Genomic DNA, 26,559 nt, shown 5'->3' with positions numbered 1-26,559 from the left:
GGCACACTCTTTTAGGGACCCCAGCAGTTGTATTGAGAGGTTCAAATTGTTTAAGGACCTTTGATGGCTTCACAGGCATGTGACCAAAGGTCTCTTAATTGTAGAAGTCTAAAAGAACTGAAAAGGAGACAGGCTAATATGCAGGACTGGAATTAGGGGGATGGGAGAGCAAACTGGGAGATTTCACAGGGCCCCCATTCTCCTGGGGGCCTCGGGGTTTATATCCTGATGATAAAATTGCTTCAGGACCTTTGTGACAGTAAAAAACATAGGCCAAATTTACAGAATTTTAATTATATGAATAGATCACCAGCTATAGCACTTATCAGTACTAAAGCTTATGAGACAATCTATATACTGTATAAAGCCATCAACATCCCCTTAGTTAACCAATCTGCCCCAAACACATGGCAAATGGTTAGGAAGAAACATTCATAGCAAATATTAAAGGGGTTTTCCCGCGATCAAAGATCATTTTTAAAGTTCATTTTAATCAACAGATTTTGGAATAATAATATTTTCCACAATTGGATGTGTTTAAAAAAAATGTTCCTAAGCTGAGATACTCTTATATATGTGTCCATGCTATGTGCTGTGTAATGGCCGTGTCTGACTGTACAGGGACATTGGCTGATCATACCACATCTCCTGGGCTGGAGAGGACGCAATAAAAATATACAAACATTACAATACATGATCCCAAATAATTATTTCTTCGTCGCTCTATTGGGAGACCCAGACAATTGGGGTGTATAGCTACTGCCTCCGGAGGCCACACAAAGTATTACACTTAAAAGTGTAAGGCCCCTCCCCTTCTGCCTATACACCCCCCGTGGGATCACGGCTGCTCAGTTTTCATGCTTTGTGCGAAGGAGGTCAGACATCCACGCATAGCTCCACTGTTTTTAGTCAGCAGCAGCTGCTGACTATGTCGGTTGGAAGAAAAGAGGGCCCATACTAGGGCCCCCAGCATGCTCCCTTCTCACCCCACTTTCTGTCGGCGGTGTTTGTAAGGTTGAGGTATCCATTGCGGGTACGGAGGCTGGAGCCCACATGCTGCTTTCCTTCCCCATCCCCCTCAGGGCTCTGGGTGAAGTGGGATCTTACAGGTCTCCAGGCACTGAGACCGGGCTCCATCCACAGACCCAGAGAACCTGCTGGATATGGAGCTGAGTATCGTCAGGGACAGGGCCCTGCTACATTAAGGTACACTGTGTCTCCGTACACATCGCGCACACACACACCAGCATTGCTGGGAGTGTTAGTGCGCCGGGGACAACAGCGCGGAGCGCTTGTGCTTTTATTCACTGCAGCTTAGCTGAGTGAATTTATGTATTAGGAACTGCCGCGCCGGCCGCGGCTGGGTGTTTTACACTGTGGCGCGGCTGGGACTTGTGGTGCGCCGGGGACTTCCGCGCTGGCCGTGCATAGGACGGCCGCGCTTATTACTCGAGTCCCCGGCTTTGCGGCCTAGTTTTCGTTTCGTTCCCGCCCCCAGCCCTGCCAGTCAGGGGAGGGGCGGGACGCTGTACAGAAAGTCAGCGCCGAGAGCTGGAGTCTGCTTTGCATTCTCCAGCCCCCTCACTGGACACAGTGGGACGCCAGTTTCCCGCTCTTGTCTGGGGCACGCCCACGGCCCGCCCCTCTTCACAGGACGCCGGCGGCCATTCCTGCATGCAGTCCGAGCTGGAGAAGGGAGACAAGCTCTGGGCAACCAGTCACAGGATTCTGGCGACCACACACCCGCTTTTGTGCGGGCGGTAAGAGCACCTGAAGTGCTGACCCCACTAATGCCGAAGTGGTCATTTGTACTTTATGCTTGTATGCTATACACTGCACTGTACGGTCGCTATTCTTGGATATATACCCTCCTAGATGGCTAGACAAGAGCAGCAAAAAGCAAGGGTGCTAAGGCACAAGCTTTCTATGCTGCGTGTATTGCATGTGCTGAAGTGTTCATTTGTACTTTATGCTTGTATGCTATACATTGCACTGTACGGTCGCTATTCTTGGCTATATACTATCCTAGATGGCTAGACAACAGCAGCAAAAAAGCAAGGGTGCCAAGGCACAGGCTTTCTATGCTGCTTGTACTGCATGTGATACCGTTCCACCGGCAGGTTCCACTGACCCCCATTGTGTGCAATGCTCCCCTGTAGCACTCGCTCAGCCGGGGTCTCTGCTAGAGGTGGCCAAAGGAACCACCTGTGAACCCTGTCCAGGGAAAGGGACGGAGTGGCAGTTTCGGCTGATAGATTGTCTGTGACTATGACTAACATCTTAGAGACTTTGCAGTCCAGACAGACCATGGGCAATGTTGATTCAATGCTCCCGGGCCACCCTCATTTGGAACAAATCAGTGCTCCGGGGAAGTCCCATGCATCCCAGGGTGAAGGCTCTGACACGGACAACAGTCCCAGACAGCCTAAGCGAGCTCGCTGGGAGCGGCACTCGGCTTCATCACTGGTCAGGGTCCCAGCAGGAGGACTCTAATGATGAGGCAGACGTAGCTGATCAGGACTCTGATCCTGAGACCGCTCTCAAGCCGGATACACCGGATGGTGACGCCATGGTGAATGATCTTATAGCGTCCATCAATGGAATGTTGGATATTTCTCCCTCAGCTCCTCCAGTGGAGGAGTCAGCTTCACAGCAGGAGAAATTCCATTTCAGTATCTCAAGCGTAAATTGAGTACTTTTCTGGCCACTCTGACTTCAGAGAGGCAGTTCAGAAACACCACGCTTATCCAGATAAGCGTTTCTCCAAACGTATTAAGGATACAAGTTATCCCTTTCCACCTGACGTGGTCAAGAGCGGGACCCAGTGTCCAAAGGTGGATCCTCCAATCTCCAGGCTGGCGACTAGATCCATAGTTGCAGTGGAAGATGGGGCTTCCCTTAAAGATGCCACTGACACAGATGGAGCTCTGGTTGAAATCCATCTATGAAACTATCGGCGCGTCGTTTGCTCCAGCATTCGCAGCCGTATGGGCACTACAAATTAGTTCAGCTGGTCTGGCGCAGATTGACATCGTCACACGTACATCTGTTCCGCAAGTAGCGTCCTTAACCTCTCAAATGTCTGCATTTGCGTCTTACGCTATTAATGCTGTCCTGGACTCTACGAGCAGTACGGTAGGGGCGTCCGCCAACTCCGTGGTTGTACGCAGAGCCTTGGGGTTAAGGGAATGGAGGCAGATGCTGCTTCCAAAAAATTGCTTAATTGCCATTTTCTGTGACAGACTGTTTCGTGAGAGATTAGATGAAATCGTTAAACAGTCCAAGTCTAAGGATTCTTCCTTACCCCAGCCCAAACCTAACAAACCCCAACAGAGGAGGGGACAGTCGAGGTTTCGGTCCTTTCGAGGCTCGGGCAGGGCCCAATTGTCCTCGTCTAAAAGGACTCAAAAGGTTCAGAGGAGCTCAGATTCTTGGCGGGCTCAGTCACGCCCAAAGAAGGCAGCCGGAGGAACCGCTACCAAGGCAGCTTCCTCATGACTGTCGGCCTCCTCTCTCCGCATCATCGGTCGGTGGCAGGCTCGCCCGCTTTGGGGACATTTAGCTGCCACAGGTCAAAGACCGTTGGGTGAGAGACATTCTGTCTCAAGAGTACAGGATCGAGTTCAGTTCTCGTCCTCCGACCCGATTCTTCAGAACTTCTCCACCTCCCGACCGAGCCGGTGCTCGTCTGCAGGCGGGTGCTCTCTAAAGGCAGAAGGAGTGGTGATCTCTGTTCCTCTCCAGGACCAAGGTCACGGTTTTTACTCCAATTTGTTTGTGGTGCCACAAAAGGGACGGGTCTTTCCGTCCTGTTCTGGACCTAAAAAACTGCTCAACAAGCATGTGAAGACCAGGCTGTTCCGGATGGAATCCCTCCGCTCCGTCATCGCCTCAATGTCTCAAGAAGAGTTCCTAGCATCAATGGACATGCTCCAGAGCACCAGCGTTTCTACGCTTCGTTATAGGAAACGAACACTTTTAGTTCGTAGCCCTGCCTTTCGGTCTGGCGACAGCCCCACGGGTCTTCACCAAGGTCATGGCTGCAGTAGTAGCAGTCCTGCGCTCTCAGGGTCACTCTGTGATCCCTTGCTTGGACGATCTACTCGTCAAGGCACCCTATCAAGAGGCATGCCAACACAGCCTGATCGTTGCGCTGGAGACTCTCCAGAGTTTCGGGTAGATCATCAACTTTTCAAAGTCAATTCTGACACCGACCCAATCGCTAACATATCTTGGCATGGGGTTTCATACTCTATCAGCGATAGTGAAACTTCCGCTGGGCAAACAGCGTTCACTTCAGACAGGGGTGCAATCTCTCCGTCAAGGCCAGTCGCACCCCTTGAGACGCCTCATGCACTTCCTAGAGAAGATGGTAGCAGCATTAGAGGCAGTCCCTTTCGCGCAGTTTCATCTGCGTCCACTACAAGGGGACATTCTCCGCCAATGGGACGGGGAGTCGACGTCCCCTCGACAGGGACGTTTCTCTTTCTCAGGCGGCCAAGGAGTCTCTTCGGTGGTGGCTTCTTCCCACCTCATTGTCTTCAGGGTGGGGAGCAATTTTTCTCCTCCACAGGGCTCAAGGTACGTGGACTCAGCAGGAGTCCACCCTTCAGATCAATGTTCTGGAAATCAGAGCAGTGTAATTTGCCCTACGAGCCTTCCAGCAGTGGCTGGAAGGCAAGCAGATCCGAATTCAGGCGGACAACCCCACAGCGGTGGCATACATCAACCACCAAGGGGGGACACGCAGTCGGCAAGCCTTCCAGGAAGTCCGGCGGTTTCTGACGTGGGTGGAAGACACGGCATCCACCATATCCGCAGTTCACATCCCGGGCGTAGAAAACTGGGAAGCAGACTTCCTCAGTCGCCAGGGTATGGACGCAGGGGAATGGTCTCTTCACCCGGACGCTTTTCAGGAGATCTGTCGCCGCTGGGGGATGCCGGACGTCGACCTAATGGCGTCCCGGCACAACAACAAGGTCCCAGCTTTCACGGCACGGTCTCACGATCACAGAGCTCTGGCGGCGGACGCCTTAGTTCAAGATTGGTCGCAGTTCCGGCTCCCTTATGTGTTTCCACCTCTGGCGCTGTTGCCCAGAGTGCTACGCAAGATCAGGTCCGACTGCCGCCGCGCCATCCTCGTCGCTCCAGACTGGCCGAGGAGGTCGTGGTTCCCGGATATGTGGCATCTCACGGTAGGACAACCGTGGGCACTACCAGACCGGCCAGACTTGCTGTCTCAAGGGCCGTTTTTCCATCTGAATTCTGCGGCCCTGAACCTGACTGTGTGGCCATTGAGTCCTGGATCCTAGCGTCTTCAGGATTATCTCAAGAGGTCATTGCCTCCATGGGATAGGCTAGGAAACCAAGCTCTACCAAGATCTACCACAGGACGTGGAAGATATTCTTAGCTTGGTGCTCGGCTCAGGACGTTTCTCCCTGGCCATTGGCATTGACTACTTTCCTTTCCTTCCTGCAATCCAGGTTGGAAAAAGGTTGGTCGCTCGGCTCCCTTAAGGGACAAGTCTCTGCGCTCTCTGTGTTTTTTCAGAAGCGCCTGGCCAGACTCCAACAGGTACGCACGTTCCTGCAAGGGGTTGTCAGATCGTCCCTCCTTACAAGCAGCCGTTAGAGCCCTGGGATCTGAACAGGGTTCTAATAGCTCTCCAGAAGCCGCTTTTCGAGCCTATGAGGGATGTTTCCCTTTCTCGCCTTTCACGGACAGTGGCCTTTTCTAGTAGCGGTCACGTCTCTTCGGAGAGTGGCCAAGCTAGCAGCGCTGTCTTGCAAATCTCCCTTCCTGGTGTTTTCACCAGGACAAGGTGGTTCTGCGCCCGATTCAGGAGTTCTCCCTAAGGTGGTATCCCCCTGTCATCTCAATCGGGATATCTCCTTACCGTCTTGTCATCCAGTTCATCAATGTGATCGGGATTTGCTTTTGTTGGATCTGGTGAGAGCTCTCAGAACCTACTTTTCCCGCACGGCGCTCCTGCGCCGCTCGGACGCACTCTTGTCCTTGTCGCTGGTCAGCGTAAGGGGTTGCAAGCTTCCAAATCCACCCTGACTCGGTGGATCAACGAACCAGTTCTTGAAGTCTACCGTTCTGCGGGGCTTCCGGTTCCCTCAGGGCTGAAGGCCCATTTTGCCAGAGCCGTGGGTGCGTCCCGGGCATTACGGCACCAGGCTTCGGCCCAGCAGGTGTGCCAGGCGGCTACCTGGTCGAGTCTGCACGCTTTTACCAAGCGTTATCAGGTGCATACCTATGCTTCGGCGGACGCCAGCCTAGGTGGAAGAGTCCTGCAGGCGGCGGTTGCCCCCATGTAGGAAAAGGCCATTTTACGGCCTATCACGAGGTATTATTTTAGCCACCCAGGGATTGCTTTTGGACATCCCAATTGTCTGGGTCTCCCAATAGAGCGACGAAGAAGAAGGGAATTTTGTTTACTTACCGTAAATTCCTTTTCTTCTAGCTCTAATTGGGAGACCCAGCACCCGCCCCTGTTTTTTTTGGGGTATACATGTTAGTCATGTTGAATGGTTTCAGTTCTCCGATATTCCTTCGGATTGAATTTGCTTAAACCAGTTTATTGGCTTTCCTCCTTCTTGCTTTTGCACTAAAACTGAGCAGCCGTGATCCCACGGGGGGTGTATAGGCAGAAGGGGAGGGGCCTTACACTTTTAAGTGTAATACTTTGTGTGGCCTCCGGAGGCAGTAGCTATACACCCCAATTGTCTGGGTCTCCCAATTAGAGCTAGAAGAAAAGGAATTTACGGTAAGTAAACAAAATTCCCTTCTTCTCTGAGGTGAACATTTTGTTTTCTGTTTTGTTTTTTTAAATGTTTTACCTCAAAGAAAGAATCATTTGTGATCCCGTTCTGTAATGCCTTTATGCTCTTTTGTGTCCTCCCCTGCCCAGGAGATGTGGTATGATCAGACCATGTCCCTGTACAGTCAGACACAGCCATTACACAGCACATAGCAGGGACACATATACAGTGTGTCCACCCATATCCTGTCCACCGCCATTAACTTGAGAACGGCGGCAGCTATAGGCATAGGAGTGGTATCTAGGTATAGTAAAGTAGCCATGCGCTACGCAATGAAACCACCTATAGCGCAACCTGGTGGAAACAACGGAGTTAGCATTTTTATCTCGAAAACGGAACGAGATAGAGAAAAAAATTGAATTACAAAGTTGTAGGGCATCATCCATTCAATACGAATCGACACCTTGCATACAGAAATGCTATGATTAGAACGTGTAAAACTCACAAGGCTGCGGACGTGAAGCGATACCTCATGGAGACCTTCCTACAAGTCATTGGATATGGTGGCTGCGTGGAGTGGCCTCCACGCTCACTTGACCTGACCCCATTGGACTTCTTTCTGTGAGGTCGCATCAAACAGCAGGTGTATGCGACCCCTCCACCAACATTGCAGGACCTACAACGACGTATCCCAGATGCTTGTGCAAACGTGTCACCTACCATATTGCACAACGTGCAGCAAGATACAGTATGCTGTCCAGAGTCCAGATGTGCATTGCAGCTGACGGGGGCCACTTTGAGTGTCAAAGTTAAATGAGCGCCATATGCATGACCAGCATTCAATGTCTTGGAGGGGGGGGGTCATGGGCTTCATATCATAGCATTTCTGTATGCAAGGTGTTGATTCGTATTGAATTGATGATGCCCTACAATTTTTTTATTTCATTTTTTTTCAATATCTCGTACCAGTTTCAAGATAAAAAATGCTAACTCCGTTGTTTTCCACCAGGTGGCGCTATAGGTGGTTTCATTGCCTAGACAATGGCTACTTTACTATACCTAGACACAGCGGCGGACTGGAGTACCTGGGGCCCACCAGGAAAAATCAATCTTGGGGCCCAGCAGCACCATGCAGTTACCGTACTGTATATAGCAGGGGTGGGATTCAAATTTTTAACAGGTTCTCTCTAAACCCTGCCCATTTGTAAACCACACCCATTCTGTAACCACATCCATTCTGTTAGCCACACCCATTTTCACGCAATTTCCTCAACCAAAAAATACAAGTAATTTAAAGTAAAATCTCCTTCCCCTCCAATACCTGCACTCTCCTGTCCAGCATCAGTTGTTCCAGTCACTGTCACTCTTATTGTATTAAATTATTTTTCTACAGTTTTTAAAAATTATTACTAAAGGAGCCCTGCTAAAATAGGAATGGACGACCTTCACCATACCTATCTCATGCCATTATGGCCTCTTTCCCCTGCAGATCCCATCCCATTATGGCCTCTTTCCCCATACAGATCCCATCCCATTATGGCCTCTTATCCCCTGCAGATCCCATCCCATTATGGCCTCTTTCCCCTGCAGATCCCATCCCATTATGGCCTCTTTCCCCAGCAGATCCCATCCCATTATGGCCTTTTTCCCCAGCAGATCACATCCCATGTGCTCCTTTTCCCATATAGCTCCCATCTTATGTGGCCCCTCTCCCCATATAGCTGCCATCTTAATGCGGCTCCTCTCCCCATATAGCCACATATAGCTGCCATCTTAATGTGGCTCCTCTCCCCATATAGTTACATATAGCTGCCATCTTATGTGGCCCCTCTCCCCATATAGCCACATATAGCTCCCATCTTATGTGGCCTCTCCCCATATAGCCACATATAGCTGCCATCTTATGTGGCCTCTCCCCATAGTCACATATAGCTGCCATCTTAATGTGGCCCCTCTCCCCATATAGCCACATATAGCTGCCATCTTATGTGGCCCCTCTCCCTGCATCTTCGGCTCACTGAGCGCTTACCTGCTCCAAGCACCGGTGGCCTCTCCTCTGTCTTCCATCCTCCGTGGCTCTCTGCACACTAAGGGTATGTGCGCACTAGGTGTTTTTTGTGCGTTTTTGGTGGCAGAAAAACGCACAAAAATGCACCCGCGGTAAAAACGCGATGCGTTTTTACCACGTTTTTGCTCACTGCTTTTTTATGCGTTTTTTATCAGTGAACAATGCCATTAAAGATTGTTGAAAAAAAAGATCTGATGTCATTTCCTTCTTCAATATATTCTTCATTCTCCACTAGTATATGCAGGAGAGCAGACAGCTGCAGAACTACAAGGCTCAGCATGCTCCATCCAGGACTGTATGCAGGAGTTTTTTGCCCTCCAAAAAAATGACGTGGGCTTCGCCATATTTTTGTATGCTAGCCAGGTACAGCAGGCAGCTATGGGCTGCCCCCAACCCCCAGCTGCCTATTTGTACCCGACTGTGAACCAAAAATATAGGGAAGACCTTTTTTTTTTTATTTCATGAATTTCATTAAATAATTAAAAAAAAAATGATGTGGGCTTCGCCATATTTTTTAGTCCAGCCAGGTACAACTAGGTAGCTGGGGATTGGAATCCGCAGTGCAGGGTGCCCAAGCTTTCTGGGCACCCCCTCTGCGAATTGCAGTCCGCAGCCACCCCAAAAAATGGCGCTTTCATAGAAGCGCCATCTTCTGGCGCTGTATCCAACTCTTCCAGCTGCCCTGATGTCGGGTGGATTGCTGGGTAATAATGGGGTTAGAGCTAGCTGTATATTATCAGCTGGCCCTAAGCCCGAAATTCATGGTGTCACGCCAATATTAGACATGGCCACCATGAATTTCTAGTAAAGATAAAAAAAAAAACACAACACACAGAAAAATATTTTTATTAGAAATAAAACACAACACAATTAGTGACTCCATCTTTATTGAAATAAAGAACCCCCCTCCGCAGTAATCCTGGGTCAGGGTCCCGCGCCGTCCAATCTGGATCCAATATCATCTGATCGGTTTGCTGGAAGGCAAAGCGATCAGATGATGTGTCAGGATCAAGGATGTGAATTCCATGACACAGCAGCTGATTGTATAAAAGCCGTTTATACAATCAGCTGATGCATCAGTGCAAAAAAAAAAGAAAAAAACCCCACACACTTCTGTGCAGACTCCTGTCAGACCGATCAATGCAGGACCCGGCGGTAATCAGCTGATAAAGTCTCCTGACGGCTTCAGCTGATAGTTTAGCCGGCCGGGTAGTAAAAAGCCGGCGTCACCGCTATCACTATCACTGTCAGCTGATTCCATCAGGTGACCGCATCAGGTGATCAGCGCCAGGTCCTGCAGCTATCGGAGGTGTCCCGGCTGTCTGCACACAGCCGGAGCCGCGGTACCGGGAGCGGACATGGCACCGGGAGGCTGCAGACAGGTGAGTATGAGGGGCCCCTGCTCACTCCCCGGGACCCCGCACCCCCCCCTCCGGGGCCCCCGTACACCCTTCCTGGGCCCCTGAACTCCCCCCCCCCAGAGCCCCTACTCGCTCTCCGGGCCCCCGCACCCCCCCCGGGGCCCCTGCTTGCTCCCCGGGCCCCCGCACCTCCCCCGGGGCCCCTACTCGCTCCCCGGGCCCCCTCACCCCCCCCCCCCCCGGGGCCCCTGGTCACTCTCCGGGCCCCCGCACCCCCCCCCCCGGGGCCCCTGCTTGCTCCCCGGACCCCCGCACCCTCCCCCGGGCCCCCCGCCTTCTATACTCACGTGCTGCTGCAGCCAGTGGGGTGACGCCGGTCTGTCCTCCGCAGCGCGATGCTGCCAGCACCTGCACAGGAAGGAAGCAGTCATCTCTCTGAGACTGCCTCCTCCTGCAGTGTCGCTGTGCAGATGAGTCAGAGCCGCGCGGCACTGACAGTGACAGCAGGGAGAGTGGGGAGATCGCTCTTCCTGCTTGCCGCTGCAGAGGGAATGGGCTTGTCACTAATCATATCGGCAATGTGCCGATATGATTAGTGAAATTACCGGCCGGGGGAGGGGCCTCTTACAGACATCCATAGGGGCCCAGGGGGGGTAGGGGGGCGGGGCCTAGGGGGCGTGGCCATCAATAGCAGGGGCCCATCGGGGGTTCTCCCGACCTCCTGGTGGGCCAGTCCGCCCCTGCCTAGACACCACTTCTATGCCTATAGCTTCCACCGTTCTCAAGTTAATGGCGGTGGACAGGATATGGGTGGACACACTGTATAAGATTATCTCAGCACAGGAACATTTTTGTGGAAATTATTAGTATTCCAAAATCTGATTAAAATTAACTTTAAAATGAACTTTTATTCGTGGGAAAACCCCTTTAAGCTTAAAGCTGACAGAACTTTTTAGTAAATGACCCTGCTCCCATAACCAAGGCAGGTGACAAAAAATGGTCGAATAAACAGGAAGAGAAAGAAGAAGGAAGTTCAGTCTGGTGGAGGAGAAGTAACTTCCCTGCCCCTTCGTCCTCTGAATTCCCCTGTGGGTTTAAGCCTTGCTTCTCTCCTGTGGCTGTTGAATGTTATCCAATTTAGGGCCTCCAGAAAGGCATAGCAAGTCCATGAATGAAATGAAATCAAGAGGAATCCCGAAAACTGGGGTGAAGGCTTGCATATCCTCAGGGCCCTGAAAAACATACAAGGATCCGGAGTGACAAACTTGGAGATGGAAAGAATATCCCCAAAAGTAAAGAATGTTAAGCTGTCTTAAAGCATCTAGAAGTGGGTTTAAAGTCCTCCATTTTTGTAACGTGTGACGAGATAAATCATGTATAGGCTGGACAGGGAACTGAAGAGGACAGAGTCCATCTTTCGAGCCTTATTTAGAATACCTTCCTTCTGTTTGTATTTGTTTACCTGGCAAATTACATAGTGTTTTTTCCACATGTGCTGTGTGCTCTCTCTAGTTCCAACCCAGTATCATGGAGCAAACCCAGAACGGAGTTGAAAAGATGGCGCAGACTTGAGCCTACTGAATAGCTAATTGTGGAATAAAGGCAGTGTGATACTCTGAAGAAGAGACCCTTTCTGGTGATTGTTGCATCTGCATTCTCAAAGTGGCAGATTCCAGTCTGGAGATGCAGTTCTCCATATCTTCCCTTGTAGGCATGACTCTCTTACGGTCTCTTAGATCTTCCCATATTTTCTCACACTGAGAGGGATCATCCCCCTCTGTTTGCTCAGGAGAAGAATAAACCCAGTGAGTCTACAGGTGACAACACACTCCAGACCCAGTGGGAACAAAGGAGAGTCTGGGGGGAGGTGAACTGGAAGGAGCGAGGATGGGGCCTGTCCTGAACACAAGGGACCCACCTCAAAGTTGGAAATAGAGGTTTACCGCTCTCCATGTCGGGAGCAGAGAAACCATCCCACGCTGCCAGCAAGGCACCCATTGCATCTGCAATCCTAAAGTCCAGGTGCTTGGGTTCTGCCCTAGGTGTGGAACGTGCTAAATTGAGGAGATCTACCCCACTTCTCTTGTCGTCAAGTGTCTGCAGAATTGAGCTCTGCGCAGGAAGAGTCAATGGCATCTTGGATCCCTCAGCTCCGGGAAGAGAAGAAACCGAGCTCTGAAGAATGCGGGTCATACCGGCTGACAACATTATGGGAGGACACAGATTGGGCTGTAGTGAGTTCTGCCTTCTTCTAGCCAATGTTGGCAAAGTTCGGAATGTTTTTGAAGGGCCAGGCAGGGTTTGGAGCCAGTCCCCGAGCGGGAACAAAGAAATGTCTGACTACTAATCCAAATCAAAAATGCATTCCAGAAACAGCATTCCCTTTGATGAAGCGCTGCGGTTATTTTTTCATATGAGGCAAAACACAATGTGTGAACAAGGCCTTAGGCTCTTGCTCCTCAATCAGCCTCTGAATCAGGGGGCTATGACAGCCAGGTAGTGATGATACAGTATATTCTAGTAACAGGTACTGGTTTACTTTAAATAAACAATAATGTCTAAAAAAATCCCATTACTGCACAATTTGTGGATGTGGCCGGCCCAAAACTGTCAACAGACGTCTGAACCCGTCCAACGGCAAAATGGCACTTTAATAGACACTAGCTGTAGTACTGTCTCTCTCCCAGTCTCTGTCTATCTCTTTCCCTGTCTGTCTCTTTCCCTGTCTCTTTGTGTCTGTCTCTTTCCCTGTCTGTCTCTTTCCCTGGCTGCGCATTGAGACACGCCAACATTCTTCTGAAGTTCTAGCTGCATTGTTGCTCCCAACTGCAATGACTTTAATGTAAAGAGGTTTTTTGGCGAAGAACTGTAAAGCACGGGCTTAAAATTTCCTCTCAAATATAATCTATGATGTTCCCTGAGTCAAAGGAGGCAGACCGCCCGTACAAACTGGCCGATAGCTCCCCTGTAACTCGGGGTAAGCTATGGGCCACTTTAGTTCTACAGCGAGTGCCATATGTGGGACAGCTCTAGTCCATGATTGTCGGGTGAATGGGGTGTGTGGATAGGTGTAACATACACGAAGGGGGCTTCACTCATATACTGCAATGGTAATGCACCCCCTTATCTGCCAGCTCATTGTCAGACAGCCCCAAGGGGTCTGCAGGCTTTTTTTTTTTTTTGCAATTCTTCAGCCTCGTGGAGGTTTCATGATTGAAAAATTTAGTGTAGAAGTCTCTGATCCAGCTATTCTGGAAGTCATTAGCTGCCCCCAAACCACCAGGGATTATGTCACTTGTTGCATCATATATGCCCCTCAGGCTGGAAGAGCACCACAGGTTAGAGGAGCCCCCTCAGGTTGGAGGAGCCCCCTCAAGCTGGAAGAGCACCACAGGTTAGAGGACCCCCCTCAGCCTGGAGGAGCCCCCTCTGGTTGGAGGAGCCCCCTCAGGCTGGAGAAACCCCCTCAGGTTGAAGGAGCCCCCTCAGGCTGGAAGAGCCCCCTCAGGTCTGGAGGAACCCCTTCAGGCTGGAGGAGCCCCCTCAGATTAGAGAAACCCCCTCAGGCTGGAGGCGCACCCTCAGGTTAGAGAAACCCCTTCAGGCTGGAGGAGCCCACTCAGGTTGGAGAAGCCCCCTCAGGCTGGAGAAGCCCCCTCAGGCTGGAGGAGCCCCCTCAGGCTGGAGGAGCCCCCTCAGGCTGGAGGAGTCCCCACAGCCAGACGCGCGCACTGCCTCACTCTCAGCGCTGGTTATTTTCCCGCTCTCACAAGCCCTGCACCGAAACTGTCTGCACTCTGCGTGTCACTCCCCACTCCACCGCCAGAGGCCGCTCACCTCATTTCTTCGTCCAGTCAACCGAACAAAAACGGAGGAAGGCCCTCAATGACTGACAGGCAGGTGCTTCTACCAATCACACAGAGCTGCCTCCCTGAACTGACAAGCATTGACCAATTGGATGCGTCCGAGGGCTGGGCTTGACGCGGGTCGGATTTTTGTTGCAAAGAGCAGCATAACATAACACGGCTGTAGGAGCAGCAGCTGGTGGAGAGGAGCTGCGGCCAGGAGCGGGGCCGAGGGGCGAAGAGGCCGGGACACAGCCTGCTCGGGGCGGCCTGGAGCACGGGTAGGAGTGCGCCGTGTATCCGCTCGGCTGCCTGTGTAATAATACGGGGGGCTGGTTATTCTATAGCCACACACTATAGTAATGGCAGGCGGGTATGTATGGTGCAGACAGGGGGGCACAGCGGCGGTGTGCAGATACCACAGTGTATGTGTACCGTGCACGACCTATAGCGACTGTGTGCGTGCAGTATGTGTGCAGTATGTGTGTCCATCGTGTATGTATGTATGTATGTATGTGTACTGTGCACGATCCATAGTGTGTGTATAAATATATGTACAGTATAGGCATTGGGCATCCATCATGTATGTATGTATGTGTACATTGTGTCCATGATGTGTGTGTATGTAAGTATGTATGTATGTGTGTGTGTGTGTGTGTGTGTGTGTGTATATATATATATATGCAGTATGTAGGGCTATTTGTGTGTACAGATTGTGGATGTATATAGATATACATTGTATCCATAATGTGCCTATATTATATGTAATGCAATATACAGATCTGTGTGTGTGTGTGTGTATATATATTAGTCAATTCTTACACACGTATAATGAATACACACACACATTATATATTTGATCCATTGTGTGCATAGATTGCATGTGTACATATAAATGACACTCCATGGAGTGTGTGTGTGTGTATATATGTATGCGTATATATATATATATATATATATATATATATATATTTTGTGCATTATGTACAGTCAATGTATGTGTGTGTATATAATATATATATATATATATATATATATATATATATATATACAAAAGATTAATGTATGTGTATGCATTTAAAATGCATTAAGGAGATCCACAATGTATGATACACAAAGTATGACACACACATTATATATGCAGTTTCTCCAAATTGTGTGTGTGTATATATATATATATATATATATATATATATATATATATATATATATATATACATATATATATGTGTGTGTGTTATATATTTGTGTAAAATATATATATATATATAATTTCTAGCTTACCCAGTGTGATCCTTGCAGTGACATTATTCTTGTGATCAGCCCTCTACATGAGCCATATAATCATGTCACCTGTTTGTTGCTGTCCTGTAACTGTGCCTCTATCTGCATATATACACATACAGTATGTGTGTGTGTGTGTATGTGTATGTATATATATATATATATATATATATATATATATATATTTTATATTTACATATTCCACCCGATCTCTTTGCACAGAGCCGGACCGTACAGTTGTGGCCGGGAGATCGTGTTCAGTGGTTCCTCACGTATGCTATACTGGTGGTAGGGATTGTTATCGTGCCTGATTTTAGGTTGGAGCGTGAGCTGTCGCGTTTCACAGGAATACAAAAGAATTTGTGCTTGGATGCGACGTCGGCCACCAACCATACATTTCTTCATAGAAGCTAGTGAAAAATCCCACTGTCTGTTGACATCTATGGAGGACTTGACCTGGGCTATTGGCAGAATTATACCAAAGGGGCGAGTGATGGTGATCATGCACACACATGCGCTGCCGGGCCAAGTGAGTGCATTCATATTAAAGCCCTTTATGCTCCTACCAGTTGCAGCCGCCAAATTAATACCAGCACTATGTATATTTTATGGTGATAGTCTTTTGACCCAACAGCGCATTTAGAAGGCCTTTGGCCTAATTTGATAACCAGGCGCTTCTTTCTTCAGTCCTGGCAGTTGTCCATCCATCCCAGTGTAAGTGATTATACATTCACTAGTAAGATTAAGCGGGGCATTTCTTGGCCGCTCATGTATTTGGGGGACACATAATACCTTGTGCTGCCAAGATTGGATGTTCACCCCATTTTTGTATTTTAAGTAATTCATACAGGGTGGTGTTATAAGTAGGGTTTGTCCTAATCTTGGAAGGCCTTGCGCTTTAAAAGGAATCGATCACCAGGTTTTTGCCACCTAATCTGAGAGCAGCATAATGTAGGGACAAAGACTCTGATTCCAGTGATGTCACTTACTGGGCTGCTTAATGTAGTTTTGATAAAATATCAGTATAATCAGTAGGAGATTATCATTACATGGCTATGTTTGCTGCAGGTAGTCCACTATATATGTGTGTGTATATATAATTTCATATTTATAAATAAACATCATTTTAATATTCATAGGCTTTGTCACTTTGTATCCTTCGGACGTCATCTAGGCTGATGGGTGAGATTTGTTCAGTGTTGATGTGCGATCTTTATGATATAATTATAATGACTCCTAGTGTATAGTGATGAATAATTTGCTTAGGTTCATATTGCTGATGGTCTAAAACCCATCTGTGGTGCTCTGCGGTGAGGAAGAGTTCAGTGGATAAATTGTACTTGCTACATCTATTTTAGCTTTTTTTTTTTTTTTTTTGAGTAGTGACAGGTTTCTTTAATCTTTTAATGATTATTGGGCACATTCCTGGTGGTCTAGAGTGTATTAGGGATTAATGGGTGCATTCCTGGTGGTCTAGAGGGGCATAGTGGTTGTTTGGTGCTTTGCTGGTGGTCTAGAATGGGTTCGGGAATGTTGGGCGCATTCCTGGTGGTCTCGCGTATCATACGGATTGTTGGGCGCATTCCGGGTGGTCTCGCGTATCATACGGATTGTTGAACACATTCCTGGTGGTCTCGCGTATCATACGGATTGTTGAGCAGATTTTTGGTGGTCTCGGGTGTCATGGGGATTGTTGGGCAGATTCCTGGTGGTCTCGCGTATCATACAGATTGTTGGGCAGATTCCTGGTGGTCTCGGGTGTCATGGGGATTGTTGGGCGCATTCCTGGTGGTCTCGCGTATCATACGGATTGTTGGGCAGATTCCTGGTGGCCTCGCGTGTCATGGGGATTGTTGGGAAGATTCCTGGTGGTCTCGCGTATCATACGGATTGTTGGGCAGATTCCTGGTGGTCTCGTGTGTCATGGGGATTGTTGGACCCATTCATGGTGGTCTCGGGTGTCATGGGGATTGTTGGACCCATTCATGGTGGTCTCGGGTGTCATGGGGATTGTTGGACCCATTCATGGTGGTCTCGGGTGTTATGGGGATTGTTGGACCCATTCATGGTGGTCTCGGGTGTCATGGGGATTGTTGGGCGCATTCCTGGTGGTGTCGCCTGTCATGGGGATTGTTGGGCGCATTCCTGGTGGTGTCGCCTGTCATGGGGATTGTTGGGCGCATTCCTGGTGGTGTCGCCTGTCATGGGGATTGTTGGGCGCATTCCTGGTGGTGTCGCCTGTCATGGGGATGGTTGGGCGCATTCCTGGTGGTGGCGCCTGTCATGGGGATGGTTGGGCGCATTCCTGGTGGTGGCGCCTGTCATGGGGATGGTTGGGCGCATTCCTGGTGGTGGCGCCTGTCATGGGGGATGGTTGGGCGCATTCCTGGTGGTGGCGCCTGTCATGGGGGATGGTTGGGCGCATTCCTGGTGGTGGCGCCTGTCATGGGGGATGGTTGGGCGCATTCCTGGTGGTGGCGCCTGTCATGGGGGATGGTTGGGCGCATTCCTGGTGGTGGCGCCTGTCATGGGGGATGGTTGGGCGCATTCCTGGTGGTGGCGCCTGTCATGGGGGATGGTTGGGCGCATTCCTGGTGGTGGCGCCTGTCATGGGGGATGGTTGGGCGCATTCCTGGTGGTGGCGCCTGTCATGGGGGATGGTTGGGCGCATTCCTGGTGGTGGCGCCTGTCATGGGGGATGGTTGGGCGCATTCCTGGTGGTGGCGCCTGTCATGGGGGATGGTTGGGCGCATTCCTGGTGGTGGCGCCTGTCATGGGGGATGGTTGGGCGCATTCCTGGTGGTGGCGCCTGTCATGGGGGATGGTTGGGCGCATTCCTGGTGGTGGCGCCTGTCATGGGGGATGGTTGGGCGCATTCCTGGTGGTGGCGCCTGTCATGGGGGATGGTTGGGCGCATTCCTGGTGGTGGCGCCTGTCATGGGGGATGGTTGGGCGCATTCCTGGTGGTGGCGCCTGTCATGGGGGATGGTTGGGCGCATTCCTGGTGGTGGCGCCTGTCATGGGGGATGGTTGGGCGCATTCCTGGTGGTGGCGCCTGTCATGGGGGATGGTTGGGCGCATTCCTGGTGGTGGCGCCTGTCATGGGGGATGGTTGGGCGCATTCCTGGTGGTGGCGCCTGTCATGGGGGATGGTTGGGCGCATTCCTGGTGGTGGCGCCTGTCATGGGGGATGGTTGGGCGCATTCCTGGTGGTGGCGCCTGTCATGGGGGATGGTTGGGCGCATTCCTGGTGGTGGCGCCTGTCATGGGGGATGGTTGGGCGCATTCCTGGTGGTGGCGCCTGTCATGGGGGATGGTTGGGCGCATTCCTGGTGACATGGTGTGGCCCCCAGGAATGCGACCAACAATACCAATGACACTGCCGAGCATGTGTGGCCCCGTGCGAATTGCCGGTGGCTGAGTGTCAGACCGATAGTTCTTTGGCTATTTCCTTGAGTCCATTGAGTTAGCTACTGTTCATTCAGAGTGGCGAAGGGTGGATTAATTTTAAATATTTTTTGTTTACTAGGTTAAGTATTCTCTCCCCCCTTCCCCCTCTACTTAGGCCCAAAATTTCTTAGTGACTGTAAAAATCTTTACAGCCCTTGCTTATAGCTACCACTAGAGGGAGCTCCCTGCATACAGTCTTAGAGTCACTATTGACTGCCAGTAGGGGCTGTTTACATTTGTAAGCAGAGAGTCCGCCATTTGGCCATTGCAGAAGTACAAGTGTGAATTTTTGGCCCGGGGGGGGTCTTTTCATGACACCCACAGGGAAATATTACGCCTGTCAATCTTCATCTGTGCAGTGCCCTACTGATGGAGCTAGTCATTGAGATTTTTGTAGAGGGCTGGCAACTGACGCGTTTCGAATTTGCTTGTCTTTGGTCATTAATTAAAACTCTAGTATAGGGCAGGCAACTGTTTCGGGCGTGGTTGTCCTTAGTCATTGAGCTTTGAGATTCTAGTGCAGGGCAGGAAAGTGACGCGTTTCGGACATGCTCGTCTTTATTCATTGAGATTTTAGTAGAGGGCAGGCAACTGACGTGTTTCGGATGTGATTGTCCTTAGTCATTGAAATTTTAGTACATAGCAGCCAAATGACGCGCTTCGGGCGTGCTCGTCCTTAGTCATTGAGCTGTGAGATTCTAGTACAGGGCGGGCAACTGATGCACTTCAGGCGTGCTCGTCCTTAGTTATGCATTGAGATTCTAGTACAGGCCAGGCAATTGATGCGTTTCGGGTGTGCTTGCCCTTGGTCAATGAGCTGTGAGATTCTAGTACAGGGCAGGCAACTGACGCGTTTTGAGCGTGCTCGTTTTTAGTCATACATTTAGATTTTAGTAGAGGGAAGGCAACTAACGCTTTTTGGGCGTACTCGTCCATAGTCATTGAGATTTTAGCAGAGGGAAGGCAATTGACGCCTTTCGGGCGCGCTTGTCCTTAGTCATTGAGCTTTGAGATTCTAGCACAGGGCAGGCTACTGGCGCATTTCGGACGAGCTCGTTTTTGGTCATAAATTGAGATTTTTATTATGCTGGTGCCAGATCAAACTTTTTCTACTCGCCTCTTATGAAACTCGTGGACCCCGGCCGTGGAGATCTGTGCACTTGCATTTGTTGATGATGGACATTCCCTGGTGAGCTGATACTCCTGTGGATTTGGTGTTGAGCTGATAAAAACATTTTCTTTACATCTAAGATCCCTGTCCCCGGACTTATACTCAACCTCCAGCGTTTTCTCCACTCTGGTCCCGTGGCGGCATCTTTTGCTTGTAAGCTGACTGGCTGAAAGTCAAGTTACACAACAAGCTTTCAATACAAGTCTATGAGAGCCAAGAAGATGCTCTCATAGACTTGTATTGAGTTGTGACCTACAAGCGCGCTCCTTGGTCCCTTGTTAAGTTCAGATCCTTGTGTGTCCATTATACACTAGAGATACATAGCACACTAGTCCAGTTGCCACATGGGTAGTCCATTTCTGCTGGGCAGGAGCCTCTTCTAAATTGTAAAGGCACGTCAGACGACGGCCGTTTCGCGTCTCTATACGACGCTTCTGCGGGTCCACACGGGTGTGGACCCGCAGAAGCGTCGTATAGAGACGCGAAACAGCCGTCGTCCGACGTGCCTCGTGCACTCCCCTCTCCCACTGCCTACACTGTTTTTACCTAAGGAGGGAATCAAAGATTTTTGGACCCTACTAAACCAGTGAGGGCCTTTCATTCTATTTTCTCATGTTACCCGCTTGCTCATTTTACCCGCTTGCTCAGTTTTCCTGCCACTAGCAGAGACGAGATTTGCGGTGATCTTGAGAATATAAGATGACGCAGAGCAGCCCATAAATGAGCTTCTTGCAGGAAAGACGTCTGTCCGCCATAGACATGCGGTGCGGGTATATCTGGTCTTGTAGGGTGTGTGTGTATATAAAAGTGCTGGCCTTGCTTAGGGGAAAGGGCGGTGATGTTGTCTTTCCTCTCGGTGCAGGTTGTCAGCATGTTCTTCGGTCCAGAAAGAAATTCATTAAGCTGTCAGTTCAGCGCGGACAGTGATAGGTAAAATGTCATCAGCAGCTCTTTTCCTTGCGGTTGCACTTCCATCATTTAATCATTATCGGAGAGTACTGTTTAGTCAGTGCTTATTGTACTTTCTGATTGTGTAGACCAGGGAACATTTTGTCAAATTTGTTCCTGTCCCGAGGGTCCACCTGAGACTTTTTTCGTTTATCGGAGCTGTGATGGTGGAATATGGGGAGGTTGTGTATAATTTTGTGTGGTGCTCTGACCATTCTGTGTAAATTGTCCTGTTTGCAGGTTAATCACCCCGTCGGGCTTTTGTCCCTAAAGGCCCAGTCACACACACCGACTTACCAGCGATCCCGAAAACGATTCAACCTGATAACGATCGCTGGGAGGTCGCTGGTGAGAGGGCACACAGTCAGATCTTACCAATGACGCAGTAACGATCAGCGACCTGCATAACGATCTTGGTGGGTGTTGGGACCATGTTAGGAGGTCGTTGGTAGGTGTCAAACACAGCGATGCGTCCTGCCCAGCAGGAAATCACCTTTTGTAGAAAATGGTCTGGACCATTCGGCAACGACTAGCTATCTCACAGCAGGGGCCTGATCGCTGGTAGGTGTCATACATAACGAGATCGCTGACGAGATCGTTGCTGTGTCACAGAAACGTTGACTCAGCAACGATCTCGTTAGCGACCTCATTGTGTGTGTGACAGGACCTTAACTCTGGGGGAGGGGGGCCTGGGATCCACCAAACTCTCTGCTTACCTGGGAGATTATTCGGTCTGTATGAGAACTTCAAGAGAGAAGCAAGAATATTCATCCTCTGTGGGAGAAGCTGAAGCTTCCTAGAGAGACCTGGACATTTATCGCTTTCTGGACTAAATCCGTGTTTCTGGACTATTTTAACCTTTGTGTGGTGTATTATTTATGAATCTTCTGATTTGCTTGGAATAAATGTTGTTTGGATTGTTTATCTTTAGCTCTGTTGATTGTGTGATATGGGAGAAGGACCCCGTGACAGGAGCCATAATTGGGATGAAATCCAGTAGCTGTCGATATGTTTTCTCCAATGTGAATATCCCCTTTTAAATGGGGCACACTGGATAAATCTGATGCCCTGTGCATGCCTGGTCTAAGAGAGGCTGGGTGTGACAATGGGGGGATTCAAAGAGGAATTCATTATACACAAATCTTGTCATAGTCTATACAAGGCTTGCAGCCCTCCTATAACTCCAATAATTGAACCATTTACCCAGTGCCTTCATAACTGTGCTGGCAAATCAGTGCCCTTGTGTTGGTGCCAGTCATACAGATTCCTGCTACTGGTGCCTTGCGCATGGGGTAGGCGCCTGGCGTGCCGGAGGTACCTCCTGGGGTAGGCGCCTGGCGTGCCGGAGGTACCTCCTGGGGTAGGCGCCTGGCGTGCCGGAGGTACCTCCTGGGGTAGGCGCCTGGCGTGCCGGAGGTACCTCCTGGGGTAGGCGCCTGGCGTGCCGACTAAGGGGCACAGTTGTGAATCTTCCAAGATTTGGACTGATGCCTAATTTTTTTGCCGTCATATTTAAAGCAAACCTCTGCTGCTGTACTTCGTAGCATTAATCTTTCCAAATCCCCAGGCTTGTCTAAGCCCAATGGTACTCTTACCCTACAATGTGCCAAAGCTGAAAGAAGCTTTGAAGTAGCCGCTGACTGTATGGTGGACTTGGGCCACATCTGATCTAAAAAAAGAGCAGCTGCCAGGAGTCTGTAGGGGTAGTGATGAGCAAACTCGCAGATAACCGGGACCGGCGGGTCCGATATCTGACTTTTAAAATCCAGTTCTGGACCCGATGCCGGTCCCCATATGAGTCTCTGGGGACCAGAATCCGGCAATTAAAAATGTTGTAGAAGGGATAGGGGGATGGGACCTACTGAGGCTCCGGCACGGATGTATACTGCTTCCAGGCCATGCATTCACTTCTGGGGCCGTACATTACCTTCGTTGCATGTGGACCAGCGTCTGTGATTGCTTGCAGTCAGACACGCTCCAACCCTGAGGAGTGACAGCATCTCCCTGCAACCAATCACAGGCACTGCCTGTGCGTCTATATCGTACAGTAAAAATAAATAACAATTGTCATAGCGTCTCCCCATATTATGATACCCAGCACAGAAAAAGCCCATGGCTACAGTCCCCCGCCGTGCGCTTATCTTGGCTGTGTATCAAAATAGGAACCGTATGCGGCTTTTTTTTTTTTATAAATATTTAAATAAATGAAAAAATTGACATGCGGTCCCCCTTCAATTATGATACCCAGCTAAGATAAAGCCAAACAGCTGGGGGCTGGTTTTAACAGGCTGGGGAGATCCATGCTTATTGTGCCACCCCCTCAGCCTAAAAATAGCAGCCACCCGGAATTGTCTCATCCATTAGATGCGACAATCCCAGCATTTCACCCTGCTCTTCCCCATTGCCCTGAGGCGGTGGCAATCGGGGTAATAAGGGGTTAATAGCCCACAGCGGTCGCTAAGCCCTAGATTAGTACTGGGGAGGGTCTATGAGACACTTCATCACTAATCTGTATGTCAGGGGAAATAAAAAAGCACCAAAAAAACCCTTGATTTGTAGTAAAATGCAAAAAAAACCCCTCTTGATTGACCTCAAAACACCCCTGCAGGTCTGACGTATTCCATGCGAGGTCCCACGACAAATCTAGCTCTGCTACATATGATTTGACAGCGTGCAATCATGGAACATGACTGCCCACTTTGAGCTCCCAGTAGAGAATGAATGAGCCACAGCGATCAGCAGTGACAATACTCAGGTTAGTTGCGGTCACAGCCGGAGTACTCCACCAGTAACTGTAGGTAACCTGACCTCAGGTGACCTCAGTAAACTTGGTGAACTCGACTGAATCTCATGGAAAAAAGCAATGTTTGTTGTTTTTTGGGGTGTTTTTTTGCCAAGAGATGTAAATTTGGTGCTCGAATTTTTATACCATAGTGCTGCACCCATTTTACACCTCCTGGCAAAAAAAATCGCATCAATACCGCGTCATACCTCATGCGGTTTTAATTCATTTTTTTCCCAGGAGGTGTAGATTGGGTGCCTGAATATGGTGTAAAAATCACCAAATTTCCATCTTAGCACCAAAATGCAAAAAAAAGTTGTTCTGCCAGGAGGTGTAAATTTGGTGCTGAAACCTGGTGCAGACATCTCTGCACCAAATTTGCACCTCCTGGCAGAAAACTGCACAGAAAGAGAATCAAAACCTCTTTTTCTTTTTTTTGTTTTTCTTGTATTTTTGGGCCAAGAAATATAGATTTGGTTATGAAATTTTTACACCATATTCATCCACCCAATCTACACCGCCTGGTAAAAAACCCCATCAAAACCACCTGCAGTAGTGATTTGTGTTTTTTGCCAGGAGGTGTAGACAGGGTGCAGGAATATGGTGTAAAAATTTCATCACCAAAGCTACATCTATTGACAAAAAAAATAAACTGCGGTTTTCTGCCAGCAGATGCAGGTCTTACCTGAGTTGAGGTTACTGAGGTCAGATTACCTGTGGTCACAGGTGTTGGACCATGGAAACCTCCAGCTGTGACTACAAATCACCTGAGTGACGTCACCGCTGTTCGTGTGGCCTAGTCTCTGCCTGAAGTTACAGCGTGCGGTCATGTTCCATGATGGCCCTCTGTGACTTCAGATATGTAGCAGGGCAGGAATTGTCGTGGGACCTCGTGTGGATTATGTCGGACCTGCAGGAGTGTTTTTGAGGTTAATAAATTCGTGAAAGAGGGTGTTGTTTTGCATTTTATTTCAAATAAAGGATTCTTTTAGTGTTTGTGTTGTCACTTACAGATTAGTAATGAATGTGACCACCTGGACTCTGTCAGTGCTTAGCAGGGGTTAAATTTCTTAAAATTCAGCCAGACATGAAGATAGTTTATAGACTGGGGATAAGCCCTCCATTGTTCTACAAGACTCTTAGGGTACCTTCACACTTAGCGATGCAGCAGCGATCCGACCAGCGATCTGACCTGGTCAGGATCGCTGCTGCATCGCTACATGGTCGCTGGTGAGCTGTCAAACAGGCAGATCTCACCAGCGACCAGTGAACAGCCCCCAGCCAGCAGCGACGTGCAAGCGACGCTGCGCTTGCACGGAGCCGCCGTCTGGAAGCTGCGGAGACTGGTAACTAAGGTAAACATCGGGTATGGTTACCCGATGTTTACATTAGTTACCAGTGTGAGCAGGGAGCCGCACACACTGAGCGCTGGCTCCTTGCTCTCCTAGCTACAGTACACATCGGGTTAATTAACCCGATGTGTAATGCAGCTACATGTGCAGAGAGCAGGGAGCCGCGCACACTGCTTAGCGCTGGCTCCTTGCTCTCCTAGCTGCTGTACACATCGGGTTAATTAACCCGATGTGTACAGCAGCTACATGTGCAGAGAGCCGGAGCCGGCACTGGCAGCGTGAGAGCTGCAGAGGCTGGTAACTAAGGTAAATATCGGGTAACCACCTTGGTTACCCGATGTTTATCTTGGATACAGCTTACCTCAGCTGTCAGACGCCGGCTCCTGCTCCCTGCTCGCTTCATTTGTCGCTCTCTTGCTGTCACACACAGCGATCTGTGTGTCACAGCAGGAGAGCGGCTTTGAAGAAAACGAACCAGGGCTGTGTGTAACGAGCAGCGATCTCGCAGCAGGGGCCAGATCGCTGCTCAGTGTCACACACAGCGAGATCGCTAATGAGGTCACTGCTGCGTCACAAAAAGCGTGACTCAGCAGCGATCTCGGCAGCGAGCTCGCTGTGTGTGAAGCACCCCTTAGGCGTTTAGTATTGAAGGTTTTGTTGACTCATGTAATTGTTTTGGCCACTGAAGGTCAGACACCCATTGTATTACGATGTGTTTACTGGATGCGATTTATCTTAGCTGTTTCTGCCATTGACCATTATTACTGGGATATTCTGTATACAGCTTGAAATTAATCCAATAAAAGAAGCAACCTTGTACAACCAATCCGATAAGGGCACAGTATATCCTAAGGGAAGGTTATGGCTATAAAAGGGGACTTCTTGGAGTCACCAAGGTTGATGGATGTTGCTTGGATCCACCAATCGTGAAGACCCCAATGGTCTGAATGGAGAGCTCAGGGGTATAAGAAGGACTGTCCTTTGCCTGGGTATACTCTTGCTACATGCTACCAATCTAGGACCTGCGGATCCGATTGGCAAGCCATAACCCAACCTGGATTATAACACTGTATGGACTTCAGCATTGAATGCAAGGATTCGGCTGAGCTATCAAGGACTACCTAAGGAAGAAACCCAGATTGGGACAATTTGGTCACCTTGCTACAGACTTTGCTGTGCTCGGTAAACTTCCTACGCTTGCCACTATTCTTTTCTCGGAGTAGCTGGCCCTGGAAACACTGATGCCCCAACAATCTAATCCCTGGTGAGCCAGCGGAAGGGTGAGACTCTGTTGCCTGTTAAATTTGTGTGTTTTGCTGGTTATGTGCAATAAATTGTTTGGGGATCCAATAAAGTCTTAATATTGTGATTCCCTCACTTTGTTGTCTGAGTCGTGTTCCGCCCACGGTTAAGGAGGTCGGGCGTTCAGTTGGGATGAGCCCTGGGCCATGCTGTCTTTCTAAAGGCGTCCGGGCCAGCGGACGAGAGCACCCACTGACCCCCTTGTCTCTACAGGGGGTTTCATAGATG

The 26,559-nt window shown here is 49.6% G+C and overlaps 1 protein-coding gene across 2 annotated transcripts in view; it reads left to right on the top strand.

Annotated features, from left to right (window-relative positions):
- Window positions 1-14,213: 14,213 nt before the first annotated feature.
- SCAI (suppressor of cancer cell invasion) overlaps window positions 14,214-26,559 on the top strand; it is a 194,417-nt gene continuing 182,071 nt past the window's right edge. For both annotated transcript variants that reach the window (XM_075324143.1, XM_075324141.1), the window contains exon 1: window positions 14,214-14,323. The gene's annotated coding sequence lies outside the window, so the exon portion shown is untranslated. The remainder of the gene's footprint in view (window positions 14,324-26,559) is intronic.

Source organism: Anomaloglossus baeobatrachus, chromosome 9 (genome assembly GCF_048569485.1).
Source record: "Anomaloglossus baeobatrachus isolate aAnoBae1 chromosome 9, aAnoBae1.hap1, whole genome shotgun sequence".
Lineage (NCBI taxonomy): Eukaryota > Metazoa > Chordata > Amphibia > Anura > Aromobatidae > Anomaloglossus > Anomaloglossus baeobatrachus.
This window is presented reverse-complemented; position numbering and strand designations above follow the sequence as displayed.